Genomic DNA, 23,717 nt, shown 5'->3' with positions numbered 1-23,717 from the left:
TTTGAAGGCATCAATGTGCATTGTGCACCCGTGTCCACTAGAGCCCTGTATTTCTGAATTTTCAAGGTACCAGGCCATTTAACATATACATTCCAGTATATTCTGTTGTCTTCCTGGTCCCTGGCCTCCGCCTGGTAAGAGGCAGGGCCCCCCTAATGTTGGCCATTACAATTGCAATTGGCGCAGTGTTTAGTGGTGTTAGTTGAATCATCACCAGAACCATCTGAGTCATGTGGTGAAACTGAGGCGACTATTCTTTTAGGCTTCTCACTCTGTAACTCTCTCACTCTTTTTAGGAGAAGAGAGGTAGGTTTTCCATGCCATTTATCCATGTTTTCACCAAACTGGTCACGTAGGATTAACCAAAGAGACCCACGTGACTGTTGTCTATTTTTTAGTGAGTTTTGTTGAATTGGTCTTCTAGGAAGACGCCTATCCCTGATGGCCGAGACATGTACCCACTCTGAGGGTGAAGAAGAAAGTTCACTGTCCTTTGCCAACTGGGATAGGGAGGTTTTAAATTCCTCCTTGAGTTCTTTCATGCTATCTTTAATCTCTTCAGTCATAGTATTTATGGCTGACACCATAGCATTAACCGTAAGGCTATCCTCCATTTGCCTCATTTGATCAGCGAATTCACCCACAGTCATAGAAGTTGTTGCATCGTCTTTCCCCACCATCTTGCTTGCCAATGTATGGGCATAACTAGATGGGGCGAGCTGGATAAGTTTCTTTAGGAGAGCTCGGCTCATTGGTATCTCCTCAGGATTCTCTGTTGTATAATCTCCATAGATTAGCTCTCTTATGGCCATCTCTCGCAAGCACTGAACCCCCTGTTCAATTGTATTCCAGCGTAAGGGTCTCCAGGGTAAATCATCCCTGTTAGGGTACCGCAGTACCACAGCTGTCAGTACGCGTGACCAGAGGTTAGAGTTGCCACCGAGATGTCCTAAGTGTTTATCTATGCCATTGTCTCTCGAGAAAACTCCCAACTGCCTTACTGTCGGAGGGTTTATTTTTATGGTGTCCATGCCTCCGTGCCAGCATCTGTTCAGCCAACTCATCAGCAGTTCTCGCTCTTTCCGGGCATAGTCTTGCCTAATATGCCTGACCTCCTTCCTTGGCAACGGGGCTCCCTCCTCATCATCACTATCGTCACTATCATCCGTCTCCTGAATATGTTTTTCCTTTGCTTTTGCCTTTCCATTCCTTGTGCCCACAAGGGTACTGGCCTTCACACCAGCCGATGTACCTTCTCCTGGATCCTCTTCCTTTTGTTCACCCTGCTCTGGTTTATCCCCATTGTCATCTGAGCTATCTCGACCCCCAAGGCTAGCTGCCATTTTTCTCCTCGTTTTAACCGGGGCAAGGGAGACCTTATCTAAGGTAAACTGTGTCTTACTCTGGGAGGTGCCTTTCACTGAATCATCTGAGTTTTGTTTGTCTGCCTGGCTCTGTTCCACACGCGGTAGTGGGGCTGAGGCTGAGGCAGAAGGACCCTTCCCCACAGCAGCAACAGCAGCCGGCTCAGCAGAGGCAAACGGGGCTAAGGCAGGAGCAGTGGCATTAGCAGGCTCGATGGCGTTAGTGGGTTCGCCTTCCGAGGACCTCGCCGCCTCCCCTGGGACCGCTTCCAGTCCCCTGGTTGCAGGCGAAGGAATCTTTGCCTCAGCAGCCTCTCTGCTGGCAGAGGCTCTGGTGTCAGCGACCCTCCTACAGATCAAAACGTTCGAGCCGCATTTTCCACAAACCAGTTCCTCAACTTTATCTGTCCGAGGAACTTTGCCATAGCCCACACCGTCTGCAGCCAGATCTGCCGCCGCCGCAGCAGCCCTTTGTGACTGCACTTCTGCAGGGGTTCCATCGCCTCTACCTTTACTTTCCTCCGTTCTATTAGGTACGAATGGGAACCAGATTGTTTCCTGCCTCCATGCTTCAGGGTCAGTGGGGTACGGGCCATGTCCAACAATCTTTTCTCCTCTCAAAGGCTCCGAGGCAGGACGTTTCACTGCTCTGCGAGCAGTCCGTCTGCCCGGTGCCGTGGCCCTCCCTCCCCCGCTTCGGTTGCAGACTGTTTCTTTAACCCTTAGCTCCCTGCTATTGCCTCCGGAGAAGGTAAAAACCTCACTTACAGCCTGTTTATTCCTGCATTTCTCTCGTCTCCACACTATAACCAGACCTATAATAGCAGCCAAAAACATCAAGTTCACACATATTAGGCATGCTACTGGGTAGCTCATCTCTTCCAAATAACTCCTAGTCTCTGACACCAATGTCACATACGGCACACCCTCAACGACATTCCTAAACCCTAAAATATTCCTAACAACATCTCCAACCTTCCTTAGCACAGCTTTTACCGAGTCCCAGACCATCTTAGCAAAGAATGAACACACCTGGTAGTGCACCATAGCTGTAAAACACTGCTGAACCGACAGAGTCAGAATTGAGGCAATAATAGGCCAGAATATATCAAACAACTTCATTTTTCCCTGATGTTCTTATTCTGATTATCAATCAACAGGGGGAAAGGAAAAAAAACCAAAAAAACAAGCCAAGATCGTGCCCCACGTTAAGGCGCCAAAAAAGAGTCCTGTCCCGGATTTGGGCTGATCCCTCCCCCGGGAAGAAATTCACAACACAAACCCCCCTACTTTTTTGAAAGTCAGGGAAAGATGAAATTGTATTTTCTTATAATATAAGTATAACAATGTAAAGAGAAATAATAACTAGAGAAGGAAGGAAGGGAAAAAAAAAAACAACAATACAATAACCTTAAGGGAGATGGGGAGGGGGTCAAGCGGCGGCGAAGCAGCAGAAGCAGCAGTAGCCAAAACAGCAGCCGGGGAAGATAGGCGAAGCTGCAGCAGCAGAAGCCAGCGGGAGAAGGGGGAGAACAAACTGTGCTTCTAGACATTAAGTTCTTGATGCTCCAATGAAATTATATTAATTTATCTATTGTTGCCATTTATGTGGCCTATCCCTGGAATGTTCATCTCTCCCCTATGTCTGAGCTAGAGGATCAGCTCAAACGGCCACAGCCTATAAGGAGAATGAGTGCTTTTTCTAAACGTCATTTCTATGGTTCTTCCATGGGGCTAGGATGTAAACGTGTTTCTGCTTCAAAGGAAAGGAGCTGGGAGAAAGTTTCTTTTGCCAGTGTGTGAGGGAGCTGGAAAGCTGCAGAATGGTGTAGGGGATTCCAGGCTATGCCGTTCCTGGCTGGGTCTATAAGCAGAATGAGTGCTTTTTCTAAATGGCATTTCTATGGTTCTTCCATGGGGCTAGGATGTAAACGTGTTTCTGCTTCAAAGGAAAGGAGCTAGGAGAAAGTTTCTATTGCCAGTGTGTGAGGGAGCTAGAAAGCTGCAGATTGGTGCAGGGGATTCCAGGCTAGGCCATTCCTGTCTGGGTCTATAAGCAGAATGAGTGCTTTTTCTAAACGTCATTTCTATGGTTCTTCCATGGGGCTAGGATGTAAACGTGTTTCTGCTTCAAAGGAAAGGAGCTAGGAGAAAGTTTCTTTTGCCAGTGTGTGAGGGAGCTGGAAAGCTGAAGAATGGTGCAGGAGATTCCAGGCTAGGCCATTCCTGGCTGGTTCTATAAGGAGAATGAGTGCTTTTTCTAAACGTCATTTCTATGGTTCTTCCATGGGGCTAGGATGTAAACGTGTTTCTGCTTCAAAGGAAAGGAGCTAGGAGAAAGTTTCTTTTGCCAGTGTGTGAGGGAGCTGGAAAGCTGCAGAATGGTGCAGGGCATTCCAGGCTAGGCCATTCCTGGCTGGGTCTATAAGCAGAATGATTGCTTTTTCTAAACGTCATTTCTGTGGTTCTTTAATGGGGCTAGGATGTAAACGTGTTTCTGCTTGAAAGGAAAGGAGCTAGGAGAAAGTTCCTTTTGCCAGTGTGTGAGGGAGCTGGAAAGCTGCAGAATGGTGCAGGGGATTCCAGGCTATGGCATTCCTGTCTGGGTCTATAAGTAGAATGAGTGCTTTTTCTAAACGGCATTTCTATGATTCTTCAAAGGGGATAGGATCAAAAGGTGTTTCTGCTTCAAAGGAAAGGAACTAGGAGAAAGTTTCTTTTGCCAGTGTGTGAGGGAGCTGGAAAGTTGCAGAATGGTACAGGGGATTCCAGGCTAGGCCATTCCTGGCTGGGTCTATAAGTAGAATGAGTGCTTTTTCTAAACGGCATTTCTATGATTCTTCAAAAGGGATAGGATTAAAAGGTGAAAAGGTGTTTCTGCTTCAAAGGAAAGGAGCTAGGAGAAAGTTTCTTTTGCCAGTGTGTGAGGGAGCTGGAAAGCTGCAGAATGGTGCAGGGGATTCCAGGCTAGGCCATTCCTGGCTGGGTCTATGTCATGGAGAGTAGCAAAAAGCTTCTCTAGGCTTTTGCTATATTGTGTAGTTTCTGGTGCCTCACATTCAAGCCAGAAGCATCGAAAAACCAAAACAATCTTTCAGTCCCATGGGAAGATTTCTCCCCAGGGTAAGTGAAAAGGTAAACACTGGCCATGTTTTCCTTTCCACTTGACCTCGCTTTTCAGACAACAGGATATTGTTTTGGTTAAGTAAGAACAACTATCTCAAGTTTGCCCAGCACCTGCAGGTGGGCTGGCCTGAGGAGTGGTCTTTACTTTGTTTAGGTAATGTTGTCCAATTGTATAGATTGCTTACTGTCTTTTACCAATATATGTGAACAACGTAAAAATGGTCCGAGTTGTGGGATAGTCCTGTTTTGGAACATTATAAAATGGTGGACAGGCCAGGATCGGGGTTCGCTCGCGCGCTCTCTCGCCCTCTTGCTCTCTTGCTCTTGCCCTGGTCTGCGTCTTGCACTTCTGGGTTTTTCCAGCCTTTCTGGTTTTTTCCCCGGACTTAACAACAACAAGCTGCTCACCGATCTAGTCTCGCCTCGGGTGGACCCCGAGTCGCGGAGACTACATTCTGCATGCCTGGACCCTTATCGGGAGAATGAGAGACTCCTTACCAAGCTATAGACTGTGAGTAGCTGACTGACGAACTATTAACTCAAACCAGAGACTCAAAGAACTCTCTTTAAACATCATAGACTCTATAATTTGCCATTTTCGGAAATGTTACTTTGATCTCAATCAAAAAGAATTCACAGTGGTGGTGTAGTTTCGGGAAGAGGGAATCCGCATTCTTTGCAATAAATCACTGATAAAATAGTCAACGCCTCGCGTATTTTCCCCATAACTCTGCCGCGAAACTGCGTTCCACGACAGATTTTGGTGTCAGAAGTGGGATTGAGAAACTGAAGTAACAGCCGAGGTTAAAAAATGGCTCAGTTTGGAAGGAGTTCTCCTGATGTAAGAGATGCCAGATCGCCAGATATCACAGACACTCTGTATGCTAGGCTTGCATCGGCGTTTGAATCAGCAAATTTAAGAAAAGCTCTGACGGCAAGGGAGGATGAATCGATAGAGCAGATAAATATTAGGTCAGCTGATGTAATCGCGTCTCTCTACGAAGCTTTTGGAGATACCGAGGGAGTTGACAAAGAAAGTTTTTTTGATCTGGGAGTTGGCGTGTTCAGATCGCAAGTTGATATAGAGTCTTGCAGGCGTGTTGCAGAGGCCTGGAGGCTGGAGGCACAGGCGCATGAACGGGAGATAGAGGCGTGCAAACGTGAGGCAGAGATGTATAAACAGGAGGTCAGAAAGCTGAGTGATGAGAATGCCCGGAGAGAATTGCGTTTAGAGCAAGCGCGTCAAGAAAACAAGGCGTTGCAGAGTGAGAGAGATGCTCTGTTAAAGGACGTTGTCAGGCGGAACTTAAGTATGGAGGAAAAGTTAGACAAGTTACTAAGCCGAAAGTCACAGTCCGGGAGCTCTTCCCGAACGCAATCAGCCGTTAGTTCCCGTGCGGGCACACCGCAGCCGCGATCGCATGTCGGGTCTCGGACAGAAACTCCGCAGACCTCGACCCATCGTAGAGAGTCAACTGGTCACCTAGGCTTGCCAACTACTTTTACTCCAATATGTCCTGAGAAGTCACAGCAGCCTGTGGTTCGCCGGAAAGAGCCGGTAACTACCCCCTCTCAAACCCAAGGGTTGCAACCCTTGCACTCTCCGCCTAGAGTCTCTCGCGTCAGTACACCTTTACGCGAGCCCGATTTCTTTAAATTATGTCCGGTGAAGCACCATCCTCAGCCAGTGAATCCCCAACCAGTGGCAGAGCCATCCCTGTTGCCGCTAAAGCCGTGCGGCTCGACACCGCGTCCACCGTTTAACTCACCAATGCCGGTCCAGCCGGACGCCGCTTTGCCTCAGCCGCAGCCAGTTCAAGTCCCGGTGATTCCGCCGGCGAAGCCTCTGACGCTTCTGCCGATGCCGCTAACGCCCCAGCCGCTAGCAGCACCATTATTAACAGTAGCGGAGCCGATAGCCCAGACACAACCTATTTTGCCGCCGAACGCCATGTTATCTCCACAGCCGACAGCGGTAGAACCGAAAGCGGTCCCGCAGCAGCTGACTCAGGTCCTAGCGACTCAGCCGATGCCGTTAACGCCTTCACAGCCGACTCTGCTTCAGCAGCCGATTTTGCAGACAACCCCGTTTCCGACGGTGCAGCAGCCAGCACAGGAGCTTCAGACGATCCCGCAGGTCTCGGCGCTTCAGCCGCCGCCACCAGCAGTAACGCAGCCGATAATCCAGCCGCAATCGTCTGCAGTCCCGCAGGCAGCAGCTATGGTGCCGTTTGTCCCGGCTCAACCGTCTTCTCAATCTCAGCCCGTTCCAGCGTTCCAGCAGGTCCCGATTCCGTCTCAGATTCAACCATCGGCAGCGCCGCCGCAGCCGCCATCTTCTCTACCATCTCCACAACAGCCGCCATCTTCTCAGCCGCCACGCCCTGAGCAGCCAGCGCTAAGCACGCCTGTGCAGCGCCACACCGCGTTGCAGCCTGCAGTTGCGTCTATTGATAGCGACACGGAAGTGGAGGAGGTGCACCACAAAATGAAGTCCTACTCCGTGAACCCTCTCTTTGCATCTGAAACCTCGCAAGGACCGAAAGGAGGCAAAACAACAACTACGAAAACAAAACCGTACACAGAAACGCAGATGGATGATCTTAGGGAAACTTATTCCCGCATGCCTAAGGAATCCATAATAGCGTATGTGTGTCGCGTGGTACAAAGGGGCGCGGAAAGGATTATCTTATCTCGTGAAGAGGTGGGAAGAACTAACTGGGGACCCGAGGTATTTCTTGGGGATGGTCCTGAGGGAGACCTTGCGTTGAGTGCTAGGATCTTTCATTGGGCTAGTGCTTATGAGCCTTCGGATAGGGGTGATCCTACAGAATTTTGGATCAGATCCCCTGATGAGTTAAATGAAGCATTTGCTATGGTTGCCTGTATCCAAGCTGTGAATCATAAGGGATTATATGCACATGCAATGGATGCCCCAGTAGAGCCACCGAGGCTTAGACCCCTGATAAAGGGTATGCCTGGCTTCATAAAGGCTGAAGGCATTAGGATAAGGAGACAAATTGAGAATGCAATACAACAGAATGAAGGGCAAAGTTCACAAAGTGTAGTACATCATCCTACGTGGAGGGAAGTGCTTACAGAACTAGCCACTCTAGGAAGAGAAATGGGTTATCATGATCCTTTATCTGTGCCAGAATCTGTCTTTCAGAAGGAAAAGCAGTCTGGAGGCAGGAACAGCTCTGCATCACGACGAAAACACCAAACGGTGCGGCATGCCTGGACATCTGGTGACCCCAATGAGAGTCCAAGATCGAGCCCACGATCAAGTCCCAGGGGGAGCCCTGAGCTTAATCGTCGCTCTGGATCTGGAATAATGTGGGTACCGAGTTCTACAGGTAGGGGTGTAATCCCACTGCAGGAGCAGAAATATGCAGTGAAACCTCGTGATGTGTTTCAGAAGAAACAGGCAGAGCGTGATCCTGTGAAGAGTGAGCTCAATACTATGAGTAAGTCCATGTCTGACATGAGTAAGTCCATGTCTGACATGAAAGGACTGCTGGAACAAGTACTGAAAGGCAATGGTAACGAAAAGGTGAAGCAGAACCGTAAGAGAGGCTCTGCAAACACGTCTCCTACCAAGTCAGGTTCTCCTGATCGGGAAGGAGATAAGAGCAGATCAAAAAACTAGGTGTGGCGGTGAATGATTCAGGCCACACTCATCGCTCTGTTTCTGAATGTCAATGGTCTGACAAACCTGAACCCTATATCATGATTCCTACTGGACCAACTAGAACTGCTGTCAAATACCTAATAGATACAGGTGCACAAATTACAGTGCTAAATGCACAACTAGCAAAGCATCTGAAAATATTGCCATCTCGGAGAAAGGTAAACATAACAGGTGTTACAGGACAACCTGAAACATGCTATTTAGCCAAGGCACAGCTGTGGCTACCTGGGGAGAGAAGAGGTACCCTGGTAGAGTTAGCATTGGCTTCGTGCAAACATAATATCCTTGGGTTTGATGTTCTAGCAGGCAGAAGATGGCACCTTCCTGACGGAACATTATGGAGCTTTGGTGCTTATGAGATGAGGAACAAGAGGCAAAGGTTAGTCCGTGCTCGTGTTCGCTTATTGCAAACAGCTCCTCCATTGCCAAAGTCACATATTACCTGTGTTGCACAGTATCCATTGCCAGCTGCAGCTAAGCAAGGTATCACCGAAGTGATAGCTGATCTTGAAAAGAGACAGATTATCACTAGAACTCATTCTCCTTACAATTCACCTGTTTGGCCAGTCCGAAAATCTAATGGCCGATGGAGATTGACGGTAGATTTCCGGAAGCTAAATAGTAACACTCCTCCTCTTACTGCAGCAGTTCCTAGTCTTTCATCCACAGTGACAGCAATCCAAGCGGCTTCTCACACCTGGATGGCGACTCTAGACGTGAAGGACATGTTCTTCATGGTGCCGTTGAGAGAAGAGGACAAACCGCAGTTTGCTTTTACCTGGCAAGGTATTCAGTACACATTCAACCGTCTTCCACAAGGGTACAAACACAGCGCAACCATTGCACACAATGCACTTGCAGCTTTGCTTGACACTGTTCAACTTCCTAAGGATGTTAAGATGTACCATTACATTGATGATATCTTGGTGGGAGGGAATGACAAGGAGCAAGTTGGTGCAGTGGCTGAGAATATCCGAGAGCTGTTAACTAGCCAGGGTTTGACCATTCCAAAGGAAAAGTGTCAAGGTCCAAGTCAAGAGGTAAAATTCCTGGGATCATGGTGGATAGCAGGTGCAGTGTCTGTGCCAGACGACACTCTTCAGAGCATTGAAAAGGGCCAAATACCTCAAAATAGAAAAGAGTTACAACAGTTGTTGGGTACTCTGGGTTACTGGAGGAAACACATTCCAGGTTTCTCAGTAATTGCCCGTCCTCTGTATGATTTGCTTAAGAAGAACAAGCATTGGGATTGGACTCCAGAACATTCTGATAGCCTGAGGTTTCTCAAGGATGAACTAAAGGCATATCAGAAGTTGGGGCCATTACACCCAAAAGATGCCCTGAGGGCTGAATGGGGTTTCTCCGCAAATGCCTCATACTGTGGAATTTTCCAGAGAGGACCCAATGGTCCTAGTAGAGCTCTCATGTTTTCATCAACAGCATTCAAAGAGACCGAAATTCGGTACTCGGATTGGGAAAAGGGACTTCTTTCCCTAACTCGAGCTGTTAAGGAAGCAGAAAAGCTTCGTACTACACAAGATATTGTAGTGCAAGGTCCATTTCCTCTGCTAAAAGCAGTCCTTAAAGGAACTCCTCCACCGGAAGGAATTGCCCAAAAGGCTACTGTCAGAAAGTGGTATGCCTACTTAGAGGGAATTTCACAGCTGATGCCGCTGAAAGAGGGACCTACAAAGGTATCCAAACTTCAGCAACCCATAAATCCTGATAAAGCTCTGCTTGGTCAGCCATATAAGCCTTCTCCTATTCAGGTAGCCCCTGAGATGACCGCAGACTCCGACAAATCGGGAGTGTGGTTTACAGATGCATCCTCTCGGAGGGTGGGGGCGAAGTGGCGCTACAAAGCCGCTGCCTTGGAGATTGCTACAGGCCAGACAATCACTGAAGAAGGTGATGGCAGTGCACAGGTAGGGGAGTTGCGTGCTCTCATGCTAGCAGCTGAGCATGGAGCAACAACTATTTACACTGATTCTTATTCCACGTTCAAAGGCGCCACTGAGTGGATTTGCCAGTGGGAAGCGAATCAGTGGAAGGTGTCAGGTGTGGAAGTCTGGAGAGTCGAAGACTGGAAAAGGCTATTAGAGATTGGCCGATCCAGACCCCTCAAGGTTGGTTGGGTAGAAGGGCATTCCAAAAAGCAAACACCAGCTACCACCTGGAATAATCAAGCTGATTTCCTGGCAAAGATCAACATAGTGGATGAGGACAAAGGAGAATGGTGGAGATTAGCTGAGTGGCTCCATATTAAAAGAGGTCATTCAGGAAAAGCAGACCTTTACTTCGAGTGTAGGTCTAGAGGATGGCCAGTTTCTATGAGTACCTGTAAGGAACTCATTTCATCTTGTCCACAGTGCAGAATCAGGCTTAAACAAAATCATCCCAATCTAGCTCCAGCACAGCATATCAGAGGGGACAAAAGGTTATGGAGTACATGGCAAGTTGACTATGTGGGTCCTTTAAAGCCCTCACACGGGAAGAAATACATACTGGTGGGGGTGGAAGTGGTTTCAGGATTAGTCATGGCTACAGCAACTAGTGCTGCCACAGGAGCTCAAACTATTGAGGTCTTGAAGCAGTGGTTTAGTGTCTTACCAATGCCAGAATACATCCAAAGTGATAATGGATCTCACTTTACAGCATCTTCTGTACAAGACTGGGCTAAGAGTGAAGGGATTACATGGGTATTTCATACTCCCTATTATCCTCAAGCTAATGGTATTGTAGAGAGAACAAACGCTCTGGTTAAGAAACATGCCATGGTATCCAAAGGTAACTGGGACAAACGCTTACCATACGCAGTTTTCATTGTGAACAACAGATGGGGTAATTATGGTAGTCCTAAAGTAAGGGCATTTTGTCCTGACAATCCAGTGGAGAATGTTAATCATCCACCAGATAAATCTCAGCACTCTCAACAGTCATTACACAAATTACAGGTGGGACAACCAGTAATGGTAAATTTACCTTCAATTGGAGTTGTGCCTATGACCCTGACTAAACCAAATGGGTTGTATGCTTGGGAAGCAACTGATGTAAGTGGGAAGACTCATCGTATCAGTGCACGATGGATTCTCCCAGACTTCTGAACTGCTTATGCATATACCAGGTTTTCTTGCTTTGTAAATGTTCAATAAAGCTTTGTTTATTCAGGGGGGTGGGCATAAGTATTAAGTTAGTTTGAATTAGAATTATGCTTATGTATTAGTTAGGTTAATAGTTAAGTATAAGTTGTATCTCATTTTGATTTTTCTATTCTTGGCTTAATGTGAGCCAGGGGGTGGAGTATGTCATGGAGAGTAGCAAAAAGCTTCTCTAGGCTTTTGCTATATTGTGTAGTTTCTGGTGCCTCACATTCAAGCCAGAAGCATCGAAAAACCAAAACAATCTTTCAGTCCCATGGGAAGATTTCTCCCCAGGGTAAGTGAAAAGGTAAACACTGGCCATGTTTTCCTTTCCACTTGACCTCGCTTTTCAGACAACAGGATATTGTTTTGGTTAAGTAAGAACAACTATCTCAAGTTTGCCCAGCACCTGCAGGTGGGCTGGCCTGAGGAGTGGTCTTTACTTTGTTTAGGTAATGTTGTCCAATTGTATAGATTGCTTACTGTCTTTTACCAATATATGTGAACAACGTAAAAATGGTCCGAGTTGTGGGATAGTCCTGTTTTGGAACATTATAAAATGGTGGACAGGCCAGGATCGGGGTTCGCTCGCGCGCTCTCTCGCCCTCTTGCTCTCTTGCTCTTGCCCTGGTCTGCGTCTTGCACTTCTGGGTTTTTCCAGCCTTTCTGGTTTTTTCCCCGGACTTAACAACAACAAGCTGCTCACCGATCTAGTCTCGCCTCGGGTGGACCCCGAGTCGCGGAGACTACATTCTGCATGCCTGGACCCTTATCGGGAGAATGAGAGACTCCTTACCAAGCTATAGACTGTGAGTAGCTGACTGACGAACTATTAACTCAAACCAGAGACTCAAAGAACTCTCTTTAAACATCATAGACTCTATAATTTGCCATTTTCGGAAATGTTACTTTGATCTCAATCAAAAAGAATTCACAGTGGTGGTGTAGTTTCGGGAAGAGGGAATCCGCATTCTTTGCAATAAATCACTGATAAAATAGTCAACGCCTCGCGTATTTTCCCCATAACTCTGCCGCGAAACTGCGTTCCACGACAGTCTATAAGCAGAATGAGTACTTTTTCTAAACGGTACTTCTGTTGTTCTTCAAATGGTATAGGATCAAAAGATGTTTCTGCTTCAAAGGAAAGGAGCTGGGAGAAAGTTTCTTTTGCCAGTGTGTGAGGGAGCTGGAAAGCTGCAGAATGGTGCAGGGGATTCCAGGCTAGGACATTCCTGGCTGGGTCTATAATCAGAATAATTGCTTTTTCTAAACGTCATTTCTATGGTTCTTTAATGGGGCTGGGATGTAAACGTGTTTCTACTTCAATGGAAAGGAGCTAGGCGAAAGTTTCTTTTGCCAGTGTGTGAGGGAGCTGGAAAGCTGCAGAATGGTGCAGGGGATTCCAGGCTAGGCCATTCCTGGCTGGGTCTATAAGCAGAATGAGTGCTTTTTCTAAATGGCATTTCTATGGTTCTTCCATGGGGCTAGGATGTAAATGTGTTTCTGCTTCAAAGGAAAGGAGCTAGGAGAAAGTTTCTTTTGCCAGTGTGTGAGGGAGCTGGAAAGCTGCAGAATGGTGCAGGGGATTCCAGGCTAGGCCATTCCTGGCTGGGTCTATAAGCAGAATGAGTGCTTTTTCTAAACGGCATTTCTATGGTTCTTCAAAGGGCGTAGGATGTAAACGTGTTTCTGCTTCAAAGGAAAGGAGCTAGGAGAAAGTTTCTTTTGCCAGTGTGTGAGGGAGCTGGAAAGCTGCAGAAAGGTGCAGGGGATTCCAGGCTAGGCCATTCCTGGCTGGGTCTATAAGCAGAATGAGTGCTTTTTCTAAACGGCATTTCTATGGTTCTTCAATGGGGCTAGGATGTAAACGTGTTTCTGCTTCAAAGGAAAGGAGCTAGGAGAAAGTTTCTTTTGCCAGTGTGTGAGGGAGCTGGAAAGCTGCAGAATGGTGCAGGGGATTCCAGGCTAGGCCATTCCTGGCTGGGTCTATAAGCAGAATGAGTGCTTTTTCTAAACGGCATTTCTATGGTTCTTCAATGGGGCTAGGATGTAAACGTGTTTCTGCTTCAAAGGAAAGGAGCTAGGAGAAAGTTTCTTTTGCCAGTGTGTGAGGGAGCTGGAAAGCTGCAGAATGGTGCAGGGGATTCCAGGCTAGGCCATTCCTGGCTGGGTCTATAAGCAGAATGAGTGCTTTTTCTAAACGGCATTTCTATGGTTCTTCCATGGGGCTAGGATGTAAACGTGTTTCTGCTTCAAAGGAAAGGAGCTAGGAGAAAGTTTCTTTTGCCAGTGTGTGAGGGAGCTGGAAAGCTGCAGAATGGTGCAGGGGATTCCAGGCTAGGCCATTCCTGGCTGGGTCTATAAGCAGAAGGAGTGCTTTTTCTAAACGACATTTCTATGGTTCTTCAAAGGGGATAGGATCAAAAGGTGTTTCTGCTTCAAAGGAAAGGAGCTAGGAGAAAGTTTCTTTTGCCAGTGTGTGAGGGAGCTGGAAAGCTGCAGAATGGTGCAGGGGATTCCAGGCTAGGCCATTCCTGGCTGGGTCTATAAGCAGAATGAGTGCTTTTTCTAAACGGCATTTCTATGGTTCTTCAATGGGGCTAGGATGCAAAAGTGTTTCTGCTTCAAAGGAAAGGAGCTAGGAGAAAGTTTCTTTTGCCAGTGTGTGAGGGAGCTGGAAAGCTGCAGAATGGTGCAGGGGATTCCAGGCTAGGCCATTCCTGGCTGGGTCTATAAGCAGAATGAGTGCTTTTTCTAAACGGCATTTCTATGGTTCTTCCATGGGGCTAGGATGTAAACGTGTTTCTGCTTCAAAGGAAAGGAGCTAGGAGAAAGTTTCTTTTGCCAGTGTGTGAGGGAGCTGGAAAGCTGCAGAATGGTGCAGGGGATTCCAGGCTAGGCCATTCCTGGCTGGGTCTATAAGCAGAATGAGTGCTTTTTCTAAACGGCATTTCTATGGTTCTTCAATGGGGCTAGGATGTAAACGTGTTTCTGCTTCAAAGGAAAGGAGCTAGGAGAAAGTTTCTTTTGCCAGTGTGTGAGGGAGCTGGAAAGCTGCAGAATGGTGCAGGGGATTCCAGGCTAGGCCATTCCTGGCTGGGTCTATAAGCAGAATGAGTGCTTTTTCTAAACGGCATTTCTATGGTTCTTCAAAGGGGATAGGATGTAAAAGGTGTTTCTGCTTCAAAGGAAAGGAGCTAGGAGAAAGTTTCTTTTGCCAGTGTGTGAGGGAGCTGGAAAGCTGCAGAATGGTGCAGGGGATTCCAGGCTAGGCCATTCCTGGCTGGGTCTATAAGCAGAATGAGTGCTTTTTCTAAACGGCATTTCTATGGTTCTTCAAAGGGGATAGGATCTAAAGGTGTTTCTGCTTCAAAGGAAAGGAGCTAGGAGAAAGTTTCTTTTGCCAGTGTGTGAGGGAGCTGGAAAGCTGCAGAATGGTGCAGGGGATTCCAGGCTAGGCCATTCCTGGCTGGGTCTATAAGCAGAATGAGTGCTTTTTCTAAACGGCATTTCTATGGTTCTTCAATGGGGCTAGGATGTAAACGTGTTTCTGCTTCAAAGGAAAGGAGCTAGGAGAAAGTTTCTTTTGCCAGTGTGTGAGGGAGCTGGAAAGCTGCAGAATGGTGCAGGGGATTCCAGGCTAGGCCATTCCTGGCTGGGTCTATAAGCAGAATGAGTGCTTTTTCTAAATGGCATTTCTATGGTTCTTCCATGGGGCTAGGATGTAAATGTGTTTCTGCTTCAAAGGAAAGGAGCTAGGAGAAAGTTTCTTTTGCCAGTGTGTGAGGGAGCTGGAAAGCTGCAGAATGGTGCAGGAGATTCCAGGCTAGGCCATTCCTGGCTGGGTCTATAAGCAGAATGAGTGCTTTTTCTAAACGTCATTTCTATGGTTCTTCAAAGGGGGTAGGATGTAAACGTGTTTCTGCTTCAAAGGAAAGGAGCTAGGAGAAAGTTTCTTTTGCCAGTGTGTGAGGGAGCTGGAAAGCTGCAGAATGGTGCAGGGGATTCCAGGCTAGGCCATTCCTGGCTGGGTCTATAAGCAGAATGAGTGCTTTTTCTAAACGGCATTTCTATGGTTCTTCAAAGGGGATAGGATCAAAAGGTGTTTCTGCTTCAAAGGAAAGGAGCTAGGAGAAAGTTTCTTTTGCCAGTGTGTGAGGGAGCTGGAAAGCTGCAGAATGGTGCAGGGGATTCCAGGCTAGGCCATTCCTGGCTGGGTCTATAAGCAGAATGAGTGCTTTTTCTAAACGGCATTTCTATGGTTCTTCAATGGGGCTAGGATGTAAACGTGTTTCTGCTTCAAAGGAAAGGAGCTAGGAGAAAGTTTCTTTTGCCAGTGTGTGAGGGAGCTGGAAAGCTGCAGAATGGTGCAGGGGATTCCAGGCTAGGCCATTCCTGGCTGGGTCTATAAGCAGAATGAGTGCTTTTTCTAAATGGCATTTCTATGGTTCTTCAATGGGGCTAGGATGTAAACGTGTTTCTGCTTCAAAGGAAAGGAGCTAGGAGAAAGTTTCTTTTGCCAGTGTGTGAGGGAGCTGGAAAGCTGCAGAATGGTGCAGGGGATTCCAGGCTAGGCCATTCCTGGCTGGGTCTATAAGCAGAATGAGTGCTTTTTCTAAACGGCATTTCTATGGTTCTTCAAAGGGGATAGGATCAAAAGTGTTTCTGCTTCAAAGGAAAGGAGCTAGGAGAAAGTTTCTTTTGCCAGTGTGTGAGGGAGCTGGAAAGCTGCAGAATGGTGCAGGGGATTCCAGGCTAGGCCATTCCTGGCTGGGTCTATAAGCAGAATGAGTGCTTTTTCTAAACGGCATTTCTATGGTTCTTCAATGGGGCTAGGATGTAAACGTGTTTCTGCTTCAAAGGAAAGGAGCTAGGAGAAAGTTTCTTTTGCCAGTGTGTGAGGGAGCTGGAAAGCTGCAGAATGGTGCAGGGGATTCCAGGCTAGGCCATTCCTGGCTGGGTCTATAAGCAGAATGAGTGCTTTTTCTAAACGGCATTTCTATGGTTCTTCAATGGGGCTAGGATGTAAAAGTGTTTCTGCTTCAAAGGAAAGGAGCTAGGAGAAAGTTTCTTTTGCCAGTGTGTGAGGGAGCTGGAAAGCTGCAGAATGGTGCAGGGGATTCCAGGCTAGGCCATTCCTGGCTGGGTCTATAAGCAGAATGAGTGCTTTTTCTAAACGGCATTTCTATGGTTCTTCAATGGGGCTAGGATGTAAACGTGTTTCTGCTTCAAAGGAAAGGAGCTAGGAGAAAGTTTCTTTTGCCAGTGTGTGAGGGAGCTGGAAAGCTGCAGAATGGTGCAGGGGATTCCAGGCTAGGCCATTCCTGGCTGGGTCTATAAGCAGAATGAGTGCTTTTTCTAAACGGCATTTCTATGGTTCTTCAAAGGGGCTAGGATGTAAAAGTGTTTCTGCTTCAAAGGAAAGGAGCTAGGAGAAAGTTTCTTTTGCCAGTGTGTGAGGGAGCTGGAAAGCTGCAGAATGGTGCAGGGGATTCCAGGCTAGGCCATTCCTGGCTGGGTCTATAAGCAGAATGAGTGCTTTTTCTAAATGGCATTTCTATGGTTCTTCCATGGGGCTAGGATGTAAACGTGTTTCTGCTTCAAAGGAAAGGAGCTAGGAGAAAGTTTCTTTTGCCAGTGTGTGAGGGAGCTGGAAAGCTGCAGAATGGTGCAGGGGATTCCAGGCTAGGCCATTCCTGGCTGGGTCTATAAGCAGAATGAGTGCTTTTTCTAAACGGCATTTCTATGGTTCTTCAAAGGGGATAGGATCAAAAGGTGTTTCTGCTTCAAAGGAAAGGAGCTAGGAGAAAGTTTCTTTTGCCAGTGTGTGAGGGAGCTGGAAAGCTGCAGAATGGTGCAGGGGATTCCAGGCTAGGCCATTCCTGGCTGGGTCTATAAGCAGAATGAGTGCTTTTTCTAAACGGCATTTCTATGGTTCTTCAATGGGGCTAGGATGTAAAAGTGTTTCTGCTTCAAAGGAAAGGAGCTAGGAGAAAGTTTCTTTTGCCAGTGTGTGAGGGAGCTGGAAAGCTGCAGAAAGGTGCAGGGGATTCCAGGCTAGGCCATTCCTGGCTGGGTCTATAAGCAGAATGAGTGCTTTTTCTAAACGGCATTTCTATGGTTCTTCCATGGGGCTAGGATGTAAACGTGTTTCTGCTTCAAAGGAAAGGAGCTAGGAGAAAGTTTCTTTTGCCAGTGTGTGAGGGAGCTGGAAAGCTGCAGAATGGTGCAGGGATTCCAGGCTAGGCCATTCCTGGCTGGGTCTATAAGCAGAATGAGTGCTTTTTCTAACGGCATTTCTATGGTTCTTCAATGGGGCTAGGATGTAAAAGTGTTTCTGCTTCAAAGGAAAGGAGCTAGGAGAAAGTTTCTTTTGCCAGTGTGTGAGGGAGCTGGAAAGCTGCAGAATGGTGCAGGGGATTCCAGGCTAGGCCATTCCTCGCTGGGTCTATAAGCAGAATGAGTGCTTTTTCTAAACGGCATTTCTATGGTTCTTCAATGGGGCTAGGATGTAAACGTGTTTCTGCTTCAAAGGAAAGGAGCTAGGAGAAAGTTTCTTTTGCCAGTGTGTGAGGGAGCTGGAAAGCTGCAGAATGGTGCAGGGGATTCCAGGCTAGGCCATTCCTGGCTGGGTCTATAAGCAGAATGAGTGCTTTTTCTAAACGGCATTTCTATGGTTCTTCAATGGGGCTAGGATGTAAACGTGTTTCTGCTTCAAAGGAAAGGAGCTAGGAGAAAGTTTCTTTTGCCAGTGTGTGAGGGAGCTGGAAAGATGCAGAATGGTGCAGGGGATTCCAGGCTAGGCCATTCCTGGCTGGGTCTATAAGCAGAATGAGTGCTTTTTCTAAACGGCATTTTTATTGTTCTTCAATGGGGCTAGGATGTAAACGTGTTTCTGCTTCAAAGGAAAGGAGCTAGGAGAAAGTTTCTTTTGCCAGTGTGTGAGGGAGCTGGAAAGCTGCAGAATGGTGCAGGGGATTCCAGGCTAGGCCATTCCTGGCTGGGTCTATAAGCAGAATGAGTGCTTTTTCTAAACGGCATTTCTATGGTTCTTCAATGGGGCTAGGATGTAAACGTGTTTCTGCTTCAAAGGAAAGGAGCTAGGAGAAAGTTTCTTTTGCCAGTGTGTGAGGGAGCTGGAAAGCTGCAGAATGGTGCAGGGGATTCCAGGCTAGGCCATTCCTGGCTGGGTCTATAAGCAGAATGAGTGCTTTTTCTAAACGGCATTTCTATGGTTCTTCAATGGGGCTAGGATGTAAACGTGTTTCTGCTTCAAAGGAAAGGAGCTAGGAGAAAGTTTCTTTTGCCAGTGTGTGAGGGAGCTGGAAAGCTGCAGAATGGTGCAGGGGATTCCAGGCTAGGCCATTCCTGGCTGGGTCTATAAGCAGAATGAGTGCTTTTTCTAAACGGCATTTCTATGGTTCTTCAATGGGGCTAGGATGTAAACGTGTTTCTGCTTCAAAGGAAAGGAGCTAGGAGAAAGTTTCTTTTGCCAGTGTGTGAGGGAGCTGGAAAGCTGCAGAATGGTGCAGGGGATTCCAGGCTAGGCCATTCCTGGCTGGGTCTATAAGCAGAATGAGTGCTTTTTCTAAACGGCATTTCTATGGTTCTTCAATGGGGCTAGGATGTAAACGTGTTTCTGCTTCAAAGGAAAGGAGCTAGGAGAAAGTTTCTTTTGCCAGTGTGTGAGGGAGCTGGAAAGCTGCAGAATGGTGCAGGGGATTCCAGGCTAGGCCATTCCTGGCTGGGTCTATAAGCAGAATGAGTGCTTTTTCTAAATGGCATTTCTATGGTTCTTCAATGGGGCTAGGATGTAAAAGTGTTTCTGCTTCAAAGGAAAGGAGCTAGGAGAAAGTTTCTTTTGCCAGTGTGTGAGGGAGCTGGAAAGCTGCAGAATGGTGCAGGGGATTCCAGGCTAGGCCATTCCTGGCTGGGTCTATAAGCAGAATGAGTGCTTTTTCTAAACGGCATTTCTATGGTTCTTCCATGGGGCTAGGATGTAAACGTGTTTCTGCTTCAAAGGAAAGGAGCTAGGAGAAAGTTTCTTTTGCCAGTGTGTGAGGGAGCTGGAAAGCTGCAGAATGGTGCAGGGGATTCCAGGCTAGGCCATTCCTGGCTGGGTCTATAAGCAGAATGAGTGCTTTTTCTAAACGGCATTTCTATGGTTCTTCAATGGGGATAGGATCAAAAGGTGTTTCTGCTTCAAAGGAAAGGAGCTAGGAGAAAGTTTCTTTTGCCAGTGTGTGAGGGAGCTGGAAAGCTGCAGAATGGTGCAGGGGATTCCAGGCTAGGCCATTCCTGGCTGGGTCTATAAGCAGAATGAGTGCTTTTCCTAAACGGCATTTCTATGGTTCTTCAATGGGGCTAGGATGTAAACGTGTTTCTGCTTCAACGGAAAGGAGCTAGGAGAATGTTTCTTTTGCCAGTGTGTGAGGGAGCTGGAAAGCTGCAGAACGGTGCAGGGGATTCCAGGCTAGGCCATTCCTGGCTGGGTCTATAAGCAGAATGAGTGCTTTTTCTAGACGGCATTTCTATGGTTCTTCCATGGGGCTAGGATGTAAACGTGTTTCTGCTTCAAAGGAAAGGAGCTAGGAGAAAGTTTCTTTTGCCAGTGCGTGAGGGAGCTGGAAAGCTGCAGAATGGTGCAGGGGATTCTAGGCTAGGCCATTCCTGGCTGGGTCTATAAGCAGAATGAGTGCTTTTTCTAAACGGCATTTCTATGGTTCTTCCATGGGGCTAGGATGTAAACGTGTTTCTGCTTCAAAGGAAAGGAGCTAGGAGAAAGTTTCTCTTGCCAGTGCATGAGGGAGCTGGAAAGCTGCAGAATGGTGCAGGGGATTCCAGGCTAGGCCATTCCTGGCTGGGTCTATAAGCAGAATGAGTGCTTTTTCTACAGGGCATTTCTATGGTTCTTCAATGGGGCTAGGATGTAAACGTGTTTCTGCTTCAAAGGAAAGGAGCTAGGAGAAAGTTTCTTTTGCCAGTGTGTGAGGGAGCTGGAAAGCTGCAGAATGGTGCAGGGGATTCCAGGCTAGGCCATTCCTGGCTGGGTCTATAAGCAGAATGAGTGCTTTTTCTAGACGGCATTTCTATGGTTCTTCAATGGGGCTAGGATGTAAACGTGTTTCTGCTTCAAAGGAAAGGAGCTAGGAGAAAGTTTCTTTTGCCAGTGTGTGAGGGAGCTGGAAAGCTGCAGAATGGTGCAGGGGATTCCAGGCTAGGCCATTCCTGGCTGGGTCTATAAGCAGAATGAGTGCTTTTTCTAACGGCATTTCTATGGTTCTTCCATGGGGCTAGGATGTAAACGTGTTTCTGCTTCAAAGGAAAGGAGCTAGGAGAAAGTTTCTTTTGCCAGTGTGTGAGGGAGCTGGAAAGCTGCAGAATGGCGCAGGGGATTCCAGGCTAGGCCATTCCTGGCTGGGTCTATAAGCAGAATGAGTGCTTTTTCTAAATGGCATTTCTATGGTTCTTCCATGGGGCTAGGATGTAAACGTGTTTCTGCTTCAAAGGAAAGGAGCTAGGAGAAAGTTTCTTTTGCCAGTGTGTGAGGGAGCTGGAAAGCTGCAGAATGGTGCAGGGGATTCCAGGCTAGGCCATTCCTGGCTGGGTCTATAAGCAGAATGAGTGCTTTTTCTAAATGGCATTTCTATGGTTCTTCCATGGGGCCAGGATGTAAATGTGTTTCTGCTTCAAAGGAAAGGAGCTAGGAGAAAGTTTCTTTTGCCAGTGTGTGAGGGAGCTGGAAAGCTGCAGAATGGTGCAGGGGATTCCAGGCTAGGCCATTCCTGGCTGGGTCTATAAGCAGAATGAGTGCTTTTTCTAAACGGCATTTCTATGGTTCTTCCATGGGGCTAGGATGTAATCGTGTTTCTGCTTCAAAGGAAAGGAGCTAGGAGAAAGTTTCTTTTGCCAGTGTGTGAGGGAGCTGGAAAGCTGCAGAATGGTGCAGGGGATTCCAGGCTAGGCCATTCCTGGCTGGGTCTGTAAGCAGAATGAGTGCTTTTTCTAAACGGCATTTCTATGGTTCTTCAATGGGGCTAGGATGTAAACGTATTTCTGCTTCAAAGGAAAGGAGCTAGGAGAAAGTTTCTCTTGCCAGTGCTGTGAGGGAGCTGGAAAGCTGCAGAATGGTGCAGGGGATTCCAGGCTAGGCCATTCCTGGCTGGGTCTATAAGCAGAATGAGTGCTTTTTCTAAACGGCATTTCTATGGTTCTTCCATGGGGCTAGGATGTAAACGTGTTTCTGCTTCAAAGGAAAGGAGCTAGGAGAAAGTTTCTTTTGCCAGTGTGTGAGGGAGCTGGAAAGCTGCAGAATGGTGCAGGGGATTCCAGGCTAGGCCATTCCTGGCTGGGTCTATAAGCAGAATGAGTGCTTTTTCTAAATGGCATTTCTATGGTTCTTCAATGGGGCTAGGATGTAAACGTGTTTCTGCTTCAAAGGAAAGGAGCTAGGAGAAAGTTTCTTTTGCCAGTGTGTGAGGGAGCTGGAAAGCTGCAGAATGGTGCAGGGGATTCCAGGCTAGGCCATTCCTGGCTGGGTCTATAAGCAGAATGAGTGCTTTTTCTAAACGGCATTTCTATGGTTCTTCCATGGGGCTAGGATGTAATCGTGTTTCTGCTTCAAAGGAAAGGAGCTAGGAGAAAGTTTCTTTTGCCAGTGTGTGAGGGAGCTGGAAAGCTGCAGAATGGTGCAGGGGATTCCAGGCTAGGCCATTCCTGGCTGGGTCTGTAAGCAGAATGAGTGCTTTTTCTAAACGGCATTTCTATGGTTCTTCAATGGGGCTAGGATGTAAACGTGTTTCTGCTTCAAAGGAAAGGAGCTAGGAGAATGTTTCTTTTGCCAGTGTGTGAGGGAGCTGGAAAGCTGCAGAACGGTGCAGGGGATTCCAGGCTAGGCCATTCCTGGCGGGGTCTATAAGCAGAATGAGTGCTTTTTCTAGACTGCATTTCTATGGTTCTTCAACGGGGCTAGGATGTAAACGTGTTTCTGCTTCAAAGGAAAGGAGCTTGGAGAAAGTTTCTTTTGCCAGTGTGTGAGGGAGCTGGAAAGCTGCAGAATGGTGCAGGAGATTCCAGGCTAGGCCATTCCTGGCTGGGTCTATATGCAGAATGAGTGCTTTTTCTAAACGTCATTTCTATGGTTCTTCCATGGGGCTAGGATGTAATCGTATTTCTGCTTCAAAGGAAAGGAGCTAGGAGAAAGTTTCTTTTGCCAGTGCGTGAGGGAGCTGGAAAGCTGCAGAATGGTGCAGAGGATTCCAGGCTAGGCCATTCCTGGCTGGGTCTATAAGCAGAATGAGTGCTTTTTCTACAGGGCATTTCTATGGTTCTTCAATGGGGCTGGGATGTAAACATGTTTCTGCTTCAACGGAAAGGAGCTAGGAGAGAGTTTCTTTTGCCAGTGTGTGAGGGAGCTGGAAAGCTGCAGAATGGTGCAGGGGATTCCAGGCTAGGCCATTCCTGGCTGGGTCTATAAGCAGAATGAGTGCTTTTTCTAGACCGCATTTCTATGGTTCTTCAATGGGGCCAGGATGTAAACGTGTTTCTGCTTCAAAGGAAAGGAGCTAGGAGAAAGTTTCTTTTGCCCGAGTGTGAGGGGGCTGGAAAGCTGCAGAATGGTGCAGGGGATTCCAGGCTAGGCCATTCCTGGCTGGGTCTGTAAGCAGAATGAGTGCTTTTTCTAGACGGCATTTCTATGCTTCTTCCATGGGGCAAGGATGTAAACGTGTTTCTGCTTCAAAGGAAAGGAGCTAGGAGAAAGTTTCTTTTGCCAGTGTGTGAGGGAGCTGGAGAGATGCAGAACGGCGCAGGGGATTCCAGGCTAGGCCATTCCTGGCTGGGTCTATAAGCAGAAAGAGTGCTTTTTCTAAACGTCTTTTCTATGGTTCTTCCATGGGGCTAGGATGTAAACGTGTTTCTGCTTCAAAGGAAAGGAGCTAGGAGAAAGTTTCTTTTGCCAGTGTGTGAGGGGGCTGGAAAGCTGCAGAATGGTGCAGGGGATTCCAGGCCAGGCCATTCCTGGCTGGGTCTATAAGCAGAATGAGTGCTTTTTCTAAATGGCATTTCTATGGTTCTTCAATGGGGCCAGGATGTAAATGTGTTTCTGCTTCAAAGGAAAGGAGCTAGGAGAAAGTTTCTTTTACCAGAGTGTGAGGGGGCTGGAAAGCTGCAGAATGGTGCAGGGGATTCCAGGCTAGGCCATTCCTGGCTGGGTCTGTAAGCAGAATGAGTGCTTTTTCTAAACGGCATTTCTATGGTTCTTCAATGGGGCTAGGATGTAAACGTGTTTCTGCTTCAAAGGAAAGGAGCTAGGAGAAAGTTTCTTTTGCCAGTGTGTGACGCAGCTGGAACGATGCAGAATGGTGCATGGGATTCCAGGCTAGGCCGTACCTGACA

General features: G+C 47.4%; 1 long non-coding RNA gene across 1 annotated transcript; it reads left to right on the top strand.

Moving 5' to 3' along the window:
- The first annotated feature begins 8,434 nt into the window (after positions 1-8,434).
- Positions 8,435-12,319, top strand: LOC135174590 (uncharacterized). Its single transcript, XR_010302033.1, has 3 exons — positions 8,435-8,560; positions 8,827-8,967; positions 11,983-12,319. It is a non-coding gene; the product is annotated as an uncharacterized LOC135174590 (long non-coding RNA).
- Positions 12,320-23,717: the final 11,398 nt, after the last annotated feature.

This window comes from Pogoniulus pusillus, unplaced genomic scaffold (genome assembly GCF_015220805.1).
Source record: "Pogoniulus pusillus isolate bPogPus1 unplaced genomic scaffold, bPogPus1.pri scaffold_91_arrow_ctg1, whole genome shotgun sequence".
Taxonomy (NCBI): Eukaryota; Metazoa; Chordata; class Aves; order Piciformes; family Lybiidae; genus Pogoniulus; species Pogoniulus pusillus.
Note: the sequence above shows the minus strand (reverse complement) of the source record. Positions and strands in the feature narration are given on the sequence as shown.